The sequence below is a fragment of the Felis catus genome, chromosome E1 (genome assembly GCF_018350175.1).
Source record: "Felis catus isolate Fca126 chromosome E1, F.catus_Fca126_mat1.0, whole genome shotgun sequence".
In the NCBI taxonomy this organism is placed as follows: Eukaryota; Metazoa; Chordata; class Mammalia; order Carnivora; family Felidae; genus Felis; species Felis catus.
In genome coordinates, this window is record NC_058381.1 from 12,308,382 (window position 1) to 12,320,360 (window position 11,979).

Consider the following 11,979-nt stretch of genomic DNA (forward strand, 5'->3'; position numbering starts at 1 on the left):
GCTATCTGCCATGAAAGGATCAGATAAATAAATTATGGTTCTTTGATCCAGGGGAGTGCCACCAAGCTATTAAAGAACGAGAGAGTTTTGAAGCTGCCAACCGTCTGCAAAATATGAAGCTTGAACCCTAGTGGGTAAATGGTGTATACAGTGGTAGCTCATTCCTGTTTTAAGTATATATGTATCTGCAATATACAGTCAGTATTTGCATAGGAAAGGTCTAGAAGCACATACACCAAACTGTTGTAATTAATCATGGGAGATAAAAGAATGGCGACTCTCACCTAAGCTCTCGATTTCTATAGTATATAAAAACTTTTCTTAAACATTTTTTAATGTTCATTTATTTTTGAGAGAGAGAGAGAGAGAGAGAGCAGGCAGGGGAGGGGCAGAGAGAGAGAGAGAGGGAGACACAGAATGTGAAGCAGGCTCCAGGCTCTGAGCTGTCAGCACAGAGCCGATGCGGGGCTTGAACCCATGAACCGTGAGATCATGACTTGGGCAGGAGTAGGACGCTTCACTGACTGAACCACCGCGGTGCCCCTGTAAAAACTTTTTAAACAAACTTTCGGCTTTTTACTCAGGTAGAGAGAATTGTACTTTGAAGGTCAGCCTGCCAATCACCCAGCTTCAACAATCAATTCAAGACAAGTCCCATTTCTGGTAAAACCCCATCCACTTCTCCCCTCCTATGTTATATTGAAGCAAATCCCCAACTAATATCATTCCTTCCATAGATACTTCAACGTGTGCCTCTAAAAGATAACTATTTTTATTTTTTATTTATTTTTTTAAACTTTTTTTTTAACGTTTATTTATTTTTGAGACAGAAAGAGACAGAGCATGAATGAGGGAGGGTCAGAGAGAGAGGGAGACACAGAATCCGAAACAGGCTCCAGGCTCTGAGTGGTCAGCACAGAGCCCGACGCGGGGCTCGAACTCACGGACCGCAAGATCATGACCTGAGCCGAAGTCAGCCGCTTAACCGACTGAGCCATGCAGGCGCCCCAAAGATAACTATTTTTAAAAAGTAGCCACAATACCTTTATCACACCTAAAAAAATAATTCTTTAATATCATCAAATGTCCAGTAAGTAATTTCCAGTTATCTCATAAAAACATGACTTATTTTTGTAGTACGAAAAAATAAAGCTTGGAAAAGAAAAAAATGTCAATCCAGACAGTAGACTAGAACAACTTTCCTGGAGGTTTGTTTAGTGATACTTATCAAAAGCCTTAAAACCGTGCTTATCTTTTGACCCGGGAGTGCCAACCCATGAATTTATTCCAAGGAAACGAAAGAGGGGCACAGATACCGTTCGCCAGGGTGTGTGGTGCCCGTTACAGAGAAGTTGCTTGAAAAATATTTGTTGGATCTGAGGTTGAGCCGCAGCTTGTCCTTTGCAGCTTTGTTTGTAAAAGGAAAAACTGAAAGCATCAGGAACACACGACATGAGGGTACCGGGCTAAGTAAGTGACGGCAGACCCATGAAATGAAATGTTGTCCTGCCGTTTAAAATCAGGTTGTAAGAGCGCATGTAGCTCCCCCTCCTTCAATGGGTGCAACTTAGCCCCCCTCCCCTGGAATGTGGAGACGGCTACGCAGTGGAGTGCAGAAGGGAGAACACTACTTTACCCTGGAGAAATCAAGCTCCCTTACCTTAACACCAGCGGTGATAAATCATGTGGATATCAGGTATTCCCTGATCTGATGTAAGGGGCACCTCACCCTTGTGCTCTTTCCTCACAAAAACCGCAACCCTGGTCTCATCGTTAGAAAAACATCAGACAATGGGGCGCCTGGGTGGCTCAGTCGGTTGAACGTCTGACTTCGGCTCAGCTCATGATCTCGCGGTCCGTGAGTTCAAGCCCCGCATCAGGCTCTGTGCTGACAGCTCAGAGCCTGGAGCCTGCTTCGGATTCTGTGATTCCCTCTCTCTGCCCCTCCCCTGCTCATGCTCTCTCTCTCTCTCTTCGTCAAAAATAAATAAACTTTAAAAAAAAAAAAGAAAGAAAGAAAAACACCAGACAAGCCCACATTGAGGGGCATTCTACAAAATCCCTGAGGAATGTTCTTCAAAACTGTCCAGGTCACGAAAAACAAGGCAATACTCAGTGTCATGGACTAGAGGGGCTGAAGGAAATGACTTCGACTGAATGCCACGTGGGACCCAGAGGGGCTCCTGGAACAGGAAAAGGACATTTGTGGAAGAACTGGGAAAATCCTAACAAAGTCCGTAGCGTAGTTAACGATATTTTACTAATGTTAATGTTCCCATTTTGGCAAACGGACTGTGGTTATACAAACGAGATGTTAACGTTAGGGGAAGCTAGATGAAGAATATATGGGAACTCTGTTGCTCTGTCTGCTGTAAATGTAAAATCATTAAAACATTTCATATTAGGGAGCAGCTGAGTGGCTCAGTCAGTTGCGCGTCTGACTTAGGCTCTCACAGTTTGTGAGTTCGAGCCCTGCATCGGATTCCACGCTGGCAGTGCGGTCTGCTTGGGATCCTCTCTCTCTCCCTCTCTCTCTGCCCCTCCCCTGCTTACTCTCTCTCTCTCAGATAAATAAATAAACTTTCAAATTTTTTTAATACTATTTTTTTGGAGAAAAACCAGAATGTATGTATTTATTAGCATAGAAATATATTTATGATATGGGAAATATATTTATGATATTATGATAAGGGAAAATCTGTGGACGGCCTCATACAGTTTCTGCCGAATGAGCCCATTTTTGTAAAAAAAAAGTGTACTAACAAGGTGTGTGTATACACGTGAGTGGATGTACCGGCACATACACACATAGGCAGGAAAACAAAAGCCTGGAAGCATATACTTCCGGGGCTGTAGCCTCCAGGGGCCAGGCAAGTAAGGAGAGCAGCGATTCGGGTGACAGCTGGAATGTTCGTGGTCCTTCTAAAATGGACCGTGACCTCATGGTGCCAGCCAGCTGCGGTCCCGCGGGACCCGGTCTGGCGAGATCTTCTCATTTTCCAAAAGAAACCCAAATCCAGGTTGTTACCCCAATGTCCAGGGCCCGCTCAGCTGTGGGAAAGAGTCGTTCAGGGTCTCACAGCCAAGGAGAAGAGGCAGGCAACACAGGCGACCAGCTGGACTGCCCCCGCCTTGGCCTCACCATCTGCACCGGGGCCTGGAGGACAGCCAGCTGTCCGGGGCAGGGAGAGGCTGCCGCTTTCCGGCCTGCGGGCCTGCGTGCGGCCAGGCTGAGGGGTGGAGGCTCATTGCCTGCATGCCTGGGTTCTGACCCTCTGGTTCACCAGGTCGCTATGCGGGCAGTCGCTCTGTGGGCATGCGTGTGGGCGTGTGGTATGGACATAGCATCTCCTTGGGCATCCGTGTCTGTGCATGTCCGCGTGGGTCTATCTTTCAGGGTATACATAGGCACGGCCACGTTATGTTTCTACATGCGTATTGGCATGCTGATCCATGGGTCCGTGACTGCGTACATGAGGGTAGTACACAGGCACACATCTTTGTATCTATTGCAACCGTGTGAGATGATGCCACACGTTTGTGTCTGTGAGCAGCTGCCCGAGCTGGCTGGCCCCGATGCCCGCGTATCTGTGTTTCTACGGGACTGCCTATGTGTTTACACTGGCTGTGCGTGTGATCTGCTCTGTTCAGTTGAATTGCATCTGCCTGCACGTCTGTTGCGTGTATGGGGGTCTTGGTTGTGTCCGTGCCTCTGTGTGAGTACATTCCAGCATCTGTGTCTGTGTGTTGTGTTTGGCTGAGTGTTCCTGTGTGTGTGCGTGTGTGTGTGAGTGTGTGTGAGTGCTGGATGCTGGGGGGCCTGCCCACTATAGCCAGGCCCATTCTGAGCCCTGGAGATATAACAGTGGGGGGTTGGGGGTCAAGGTTTGAGTCACTCACGATCAGTGCCAGCTTCTCAATGCCCTGTGCCCGGTTCTTGTAAGTGGCCACAAGAAGCACGTAGAGTCCAAGCACCCCCCTGCCAGCCCCTGAGCCCCAATCACCGAGTGAGAAGCACAAGGGTGACCAGCTGCAGGGGCCGGGCTTGGGGGACCCCAGAGTCCGCTCCTAGTGCACAGACACAGTGCAGCTAGCCGCCAGCCTGCCTTGGCCTGGCTCCTCCCGTGCCCTTGGCCTGCCAGTCTTTGGCCCAGGACACAGCCCCCACAGCCTGCTACCACTGCATCATCTCCCACAAGTACTGCCCGAAGGCCATTTGTTTATAGGAGACGAGTGCGGCGTAGCCTGATTTGATCACTCCCCAAACACAGGCTTCTGGTACAGGAAGCCTGTCTGGTCATCCTTCCTATGAAGTGACTCGGGGGGTGGGAGGGAGGAGGGGAGAACCAAGGAGACCGGTAAGTGAGGGGCAGTTTGGGCACGGTAAAAGAAACAGGAAGTCTCAGAGCCTTGAGGCCGGAGGGGCCCTTGGAGACCAATCCCCTGTTTTATAAATGGAGACCCTGAGCCCAGACAAGGCAAGATCCTGACCCGAGGCAACACAGCAAGGCCCGGGCAGAACCAGCATCGCCTTTAGAGACCTGGGTAGTTATAGAATTCACAGGCCATAGGATTCATTCATTCATTCATTTAACAAGTATGAATTGAGCACCTACTATAGCCAGGCCCATTCTGAGCCCTGGAGATATAACAGTGGACAAGACAGACACGGCCCTTACTTACCCTCATGGAGCTTATACTCCAGAGACAGACAGTAAACAATGAAGTTAATGTCAAATCATGTAAAGGATACGAAATAAGAATATGCTTCATGATACATATGGTACCAGTGGGTATCGTGCTAGGCCACACAGAGAGAGAACATTCTCATCATTAAGGAAAATCCTTCCGACGGCACTGATCTAGAGAGTGAACAGAGGGACTGTGGTATTGGAGGGCCGAGGACGGTGACATCTGGGCTGTCCTGATGAGGAGCCAGCCAAACAGCAACGTGCCAGGAAGGGACAGCAGGTGCAATGTCCGTGAAGTAGGAATGAGCACGGTGTGTTCAAGGGACAGAAGAACGGTGAGGAGAGAGGACAGTGAGACGGGGTTGGGGAGGTTAACATGGGCCTTTGGGGCCTTGATAAGGTGTTTCTGTTCTATGTTCGGGGCACCAGGATGCCATGGGCAGGGAGGGAGTCAAGCAGGGGAGTGGCATGGTTTTTAAAATGTATAGAGAATGGATTCATGGGGAGGGCGTAACAAGAATGGGAGGACAGAGACCTGAGGAGAATGCCATCACATCGCAGAGAGGACGGTGACTGCAATTGGTGATGGGGAGAGGGAGAGAGCCACCAGCCATAATCAAAACTTAGGGTGCTGGACCAAGCCATACCTGAAGCTAAGATCTGCCTGATTCCCAAGCTCCCATTTCTTCTCTGCTTTTGAGTACCAAGCACTGACGTGAACACCTTCATGAGCACCACCCACCTCTTTCCCCTCCCCCACAGGCTGCCTGAAAAGCCTCCAGTCTCTGTATAGAGCACTCAGACCGGTTCCCCAGGCTTCACTCAGTGCCCCAGGTCCAGTTGCCGTTCCAGGATTTTGCCCCCTCACCGCATCTTGGGGCTGATAAGATAGGCCCATCTGTTGCCTTGGGTTTGTGGGAAGAGGCTTTATGTCACTGGTGGTTCATTAACTTTCCCCACCATGATGGTTATCTCGGAGCTGGTGAGGAGGAGGCAGGAGGAACCAGCTCGCTCTGGTTCCAGGGGGCCCTAAAGGAGAAGGCTTGGGCTTTACTTGATGTGGGAGGGACTTTGGTTTGGTCTCAGGAAGAACTTCTTTTCTACAAAAAGCTGACGGCATAGCTGTGCGTTACTAGTGGAGGCGACTCCCAAGGGCCCCAGAGTGGTGCAGGTAACCCACTCCCTAGAATGGGTACTGCAGAGACGCTGTCTGTCCCTCTCATGCTCAAAGCTCATGCTTCCTCGGGAGCTTTGCACTCGTCCTTCTCTCTGCTGGAATGTTCTTCCCCCAGGACCCCATCTCCACTAATGGGCATTGACACCCTGAAGTCTGGTGTGTCTGTCTCCTTCTGGACCCCGAGTCTGAAACCATGCCTAGCACGTGGTAGAGGCTCCCATGAGGTTTCCAGAATGAATGGGAGGCCCAGGTGAGCATCCCCTGGCGGCTGCCATTTAGAGAGCTTGCTCTGTGCCGGGCACCTTACCGCATGCCCTTACCACATCCCCAATGGCCCTTGGAGGAAGACGTCTTCACTCCTGTTGGCTGGATCCAGAAACCGAAGCTGGGGGAGGTAAGGTCACGTGCACAGGCGGTTTGTAGCGGCCCTGCCCAGGAGAGGCCCGGTAAGGACGAAGGAAGGGCCAAGGTTGGGTGAGGCTGCAGGCACACCGACTTTCCACATGACAGCTCCCCATTCATCCCCAGACCTCCACTTCCTGCCAAGCCCCACCCAGGCACCCCCACTCACCCGAAGATCTCAGGTATGACCACTTGCTCAAGGGCACTCGCTGTGGTGCCCAGTGGCGGAACCGGCGAGCCAGAGTCACGCAGCTCAGGAAAGGGGCACAGCTGAAAGTCGAGCCCATCATGACCCTGGCAGGGCCCTGCTGGCAGACCCTGGGCATGCCCGTGGCTCCACAGTCACAGGGCAGGCAGACCTGCCCTCGGAGTGCACTTGGCCATGCCCTGGGCTCACAGCAGCTGGGTGGATTTGGGCAGCCTCTCCAAAGAAAGAATGGGGCTCACTCTTAGCGATCCACCAGGATTCCTTCCTGACCGGCCCCACCAGGGGGTGGGACTGTCCAGGCTGAGAGGATGGCTGAGGAAAAGGTTGCAAGAAAGCTGGTTCCGTCCTCCCAGCAATCTCTGAGCGGCGCCAGGAATTAGGACCAGAGTCCCCATCACTATCTGACCTTTCAACTGCATACAAGTGTGACTTTTATCACGAGAGAGCGAAAAAGCAGTACGTGTTATAAGAATAACACCTGTCAACACCCAATGCCAGAACCATTCTAGGCACTAACTCACACAAGTCGCCGAGGAGAGAGTTGCCATCACCCCCATTTTCCAGCTGGGGAAACTGAGGCCCAGGTAACGTGACCAAGTCCACAGTGAGCAGGGGAGCCAGGACTCACACCTGGTGTGCTAGGGTGGGTGATACCCACCGCCCAGCCCCAGCAGGCTGAAGTTCTGGATGCAAACTGTAAAGGGTTGTGTACTAGTGAAGAGCATCTTTGGTCCTCAGAGCCTAATCTGCATGGTGGCTATGGGACCGTGACCCTCATGTCTTGTCCTTGACTGTAAGTGCCTCGCGCACAAAAGAATGCGTCACAATCACCTTTGCTTCCACAGGCCCTGGTCCAGAAGGACCACATGACACAGTGTGCCATATGATGGCGAGAAGTGCAGGCTCCCGTTGGTGCGGGCACTTTGAACGACCGTTTAGTGGAACACACACAAACTAAACAGAAATGGCACTCATGTCCACCCGGAGAAATGCACAAAAACATTCACAGTGGCCTTATTTGCAATTTTTTTAAATGTTGATTTATTTTTGAGAGAGAGAGAGATGGAGGATGAGCAGGGAAGGGGCAGAGAGAGGGAGACACAGAACCCAAAGCAGGCTCCAGTCTCCCAGCTGTCAGCACAGAGCCCCACGCGGGGCTTGAACCCACAGACTGTGAGATCATGACCTGAGCCGAAGCCGGATGCTTAACCGACTGAGCCCCCCCGGCGCCCCACGTAGTGGCTTTATTTGTAATAGCCAAGAACCAGAGACGGGAATGTGGTATGGTCACACCATAGTATATTCACACACCCAGTCACACTCAGCAGCAAAGACTAAACTACTGATAAGTGCAGCAAAAAGCTCAGAAGGCATGTTGAGGGCAAGGAGCCAGACGCAAAAGGGAACGGACTACAGGAATCCGTCGGCGAGAATTTCGAGAAGAAGCAAGTGAATCTGTGGTGCTGAAAGACCAGTGGCTGCCTCTGGTGGAGGGCATTTCGTGGGAAGGTGGGGGGCCTGGTGGGCTGCCGGACCTGCTCTGGAGGTTGGTCCAGGCTGTGGTCACACACGTGCGTCCGATTTATGGAGTTTATGGTGTGGGACTCATAGGACATACGTTTTCCAAAAAGTGAGTAACTATGAAAAAAAGAAATGCAGGCTTGGGGGCCTAGCTTAAATCTCGCTGTCGCTTCCAAGCTGGGTGGCCTCGGTTAGGTACCTTTCCTGGCTCGCTGGACCCCCATCGCTCAGGACGAGGATAACACCACTACTGTAACAGCGGGGTTCTCTCGAGGGGCAAAATGGGGCGTAAAGCACTTAGCACAGTGCCTGGCCCAGAGGAAGCGTTCAATGATTGGTAGCTATTATCGATAATGAAAGATTTGCACCACAAATCGTGAGGCGTTTAGTCCACAAATATTTACTAAGCGCTCCGTGTGCCAGACGCTGGGCTGGGCTGTGCAGACAGAGCAGGGAACAATAGACTTAGCCCTTTCTGTCATGAGTTGACGTTGTGGTTCTTTCACCCGGTCGACACGCACGGCCCGTGACTTGCTCACAGTTGCACAGCTGATAAACACTTCGGCCAGGGCTCACATTCAGCCAATCCGGCTGTTCCAGAGGTTCCTGAAGATAGTCCCTGCCCAGCCCCTGGCCCTCTGTGCCTGTCACCATGAGAGGGAAGATGGCAGTTCTGGGAGTTAAAATCCATGAGGGGGTGTGAGTTAATGAGTAATCCGCAGCTGCCATGCCTCCCAGTGGGAGAACGGAGGTATATGCCCCACCTCTTCAGGGTCCCAGGGGGATCAGTAGCAACCTACTCACTACAGCACATTGTACTAGCCTCCCTCCCTCCCCAGTCTACTTCCTTACCTGCCTACTGGTACTTTCTGGGGTCACATCTCCCCACAAAACGATTTGTCCCCAAATCCCCAAATCAGAGTCTGCTTTTTAGGAAATCCACCTGAGAGAGCTGGCCGTTGGCCACGTGGTGGGGAAGCAAAGAGATTGAAGATGGTCCCTGGCTAGGAGGCTTGGGTCCAGCTGCCCTCCAGACAGCTAGTCATGAAGGCTTCTCTCTTTCAGGAAGGTTCTGCAGAGAGCAGGGAGCCTTGCTGTGGCCTCGACATCACCTGGCTGCCCTCCCCAGTCCTGAGTTTGCCGGTGGCCTCCATCACAGAGGGGACAAGGCTGGCTCTCAGCAGGACTGCTCATCTAGAGTACCTCTTGGAGAAGCAGGTGGCTCAGGCGTTCCCACTGCCCTCCCCTGCCCTGAGCACCCAAGACACCCAGCCCTGGCCCCATAGTGCTCTGGCCCCTACTCTCGGCCAGATGACAAGCCCTGAGGCCAAGTGGCCTTCCCTGATGGTCTCTGAGGCCGGATTTTTCTTCTTTTCCCCTGCCCCCATGCTTCCTATCTGTGTTCTGTTCCTACGGCCTCCAGGACTTTGTGACCTTTGTAGGGCCGGGCAGGCTCTTCTGGAGTCTGGTGTTGGGACCATAGCATCTGGGGTGTGGGTAGCAGATCCTTACTGGCAGGCCAGGGAGATGCTGCAGGCCTGGATTCCAAAGGTCGGGATCTTCAAGTCCATCCTTCTGTGAATCCTCCCAAACTCTGTGCCGATAGCCATGGCAACAGGAATGGTAATAGTGTCTCCTTATTAGGAGATGGGATCTTTACAGAGGTGATCAAGTCGAAATGAGGTCATTCAGGCAGGCCTCCTCCGACATCACGGCATGCTTATAAAAGGGGGAAATTTGGACACAGAGACAGACAGACATGCACAGATGGAAGACAGCCATGTGCAAGCCAGGGAGAGAGGCCTGGAACGGATCCCTTCCCTCACAGCCCTGGCAACACTTTCATTGGACTTCCGGCCTCCAGAACAGTGACACAGTAAATTTCTGTTTAGTTCCCCAGTCTGTGGTGCTTTGTCATAGCAGCCCTAGCAAATGAATATATTTAGGAATATATGTTGAGATATATTTCATATGTCACAAAATTCACTGATTTTTTTTTAATTTTTTTTTTTTTTAGCGTTTGTGTTTGAGAGAGAGAGAGAGAGAGTGTGCAAGTAGGGGCGGGGCAGAGAGAGAGGGAGACACACAATCCGAAGCAGGCTCCGGGCTCTGAGCTGTCACACAGAGCCCAACGCGGGGCTCGAACTCATGAACTATGAGATCATGCCCTGAGCCAAAGTCGGACACTCAACCAACTGAGCCACCCAGACGCCCCTCCACATTTTCTTTATCCATTCATCTGTTGATGTAGAATCTAATTTATTTTATTTTTTAAAGTTTATTTAAATAAACTCTATACCTAATGTGGGGCTCAAACTCTGGACCCTGAGATCAAGAGCCACATACTCTACCGACTGAGCCAGCCAGGAGCCCCTAATTTTACTTTAGAAAAAGGATTTGAGGGGCGCTTGGGTGGCTCAGTCGGTTGAGCTTCTGACTTTGGCTCAGGTCATGTTCTCATCATTCGTGAGTTCGAGCCCCGCGTCCGGCCCTGTGCTGATGGCTCAGAGCCTGGAGCCTGCTTCGGATTCTGTGTCTCCCTCGCTCTCTGCCCCTCCCCCACTCATGCTCGCTTGCTGTCTCTCTCTCTCTCTCTCTCTCTCTCTCTCAAAAATAAATAAACACTTTTAAAAAATGTGTACTGGAAGGGACAGAGGATAAGTCTCCAGCCATTGAAGAGAGATAATCGTTGCTGACACTGGAAAGGAAAAGATGGGTTGAATACTAAGGAAAAAGAAAAAATGTTCCTGAGCCTTCTCGCCCGAATTCCTGCTTCCCTGCTGATCTCAATGTCCCAGGGACAGGGACCACGTAGGCTGCGTTCTCGGCTGCCTTCCCAGTGGGGCCCAGACCAAGGCCAGTGCTCAGAGAAACTGTGGACTATCCTCTGAGGGTGGCGGGCCCGCCGCTGTGGAAAGGGGTGCGCTAGGCTCCTGTGGCCCTGCCTAGGTCTCCAGTCACTACAGCCTTCTCTCTCCCCACCTGAAGACTCATTCCAGCCAGACTTTGGCAACCTGCCTCATGCATTGATGGGAAGCTCACTCCCTCATGAGGTGGTCTCCCACTACCGAGAGCTCGGCATGCTTCAAGGTAAAAGCGCTCAGGGGGCACCTGGGTGGCTCCATCGTTTGAGCGTCTCTCAAGAAAGAGAGAGGAGAGAGAGAGAGTCCGATTCTTGATTTTGGCTCAGGTCATGATCTCGCGGTTTGTGAGTTCGAGCCCCGCGTCGGGCTCTGTGCTGACAGCTGAGAGCCTGGAGCCTGCTTCGGATTCTGTGTCTTAAAAAATAAATAAAAATAAAAAATAGTGCTCAGAGGGACAAAGCACTGCCAAGGTCCCACGGCAGGTGAGAGGCACGATCAGGGCTCCGGCTTATTGTATGCCCCACACCCTCCTTGTTAACTCACAGCACCAGCAGCAGACTGAAGCCCGGGACTCCCCAGCTTAGCTGATGGTGGGGTCCCCGCTCCCCTAATCCATGGGAGCAGCCTACAGGGCCCATCTTGGCCGGACCAGCTCCATCTCCCGGTTCCGCTTGTTTATAAAAGCTTTCTCTGGACATTTGTGACGACGCGTTGAAACAAAGCTGTCTGTGTTTCCTGGAGTCTGTCTGGATTTCATCCTGCTTATATTTAGCAGTGGAGAAATCTACATTTGTCACCCAAGGTGATGCCTTAACTGTCAAGAACTGTGCCCTGATGGTGGAATTTTAGGTGTGGTGGCTGAAATGTGGCCCTAGGCCTGGAGGAGGGGCTGTTTCAGATTCTCCTGGAGGTGGTGAGGAGGGCAGTGGTCCGGCTCTCTCGTCTCAGTCTAAGGAAAGGGCCACGCTCTGCCCCACCCCCGGGGCTGAGAGAAGGTACAAGAGCATTTCTCAGGAATGAGCTTCAGAGGGAGCCAAGATGGGGGGAGGGGGTGGCGGGGGCAGACCCAGGCTCCCCTCCCACGGGACTGGCATTCTTTCCTGGAAACCTTGCAAG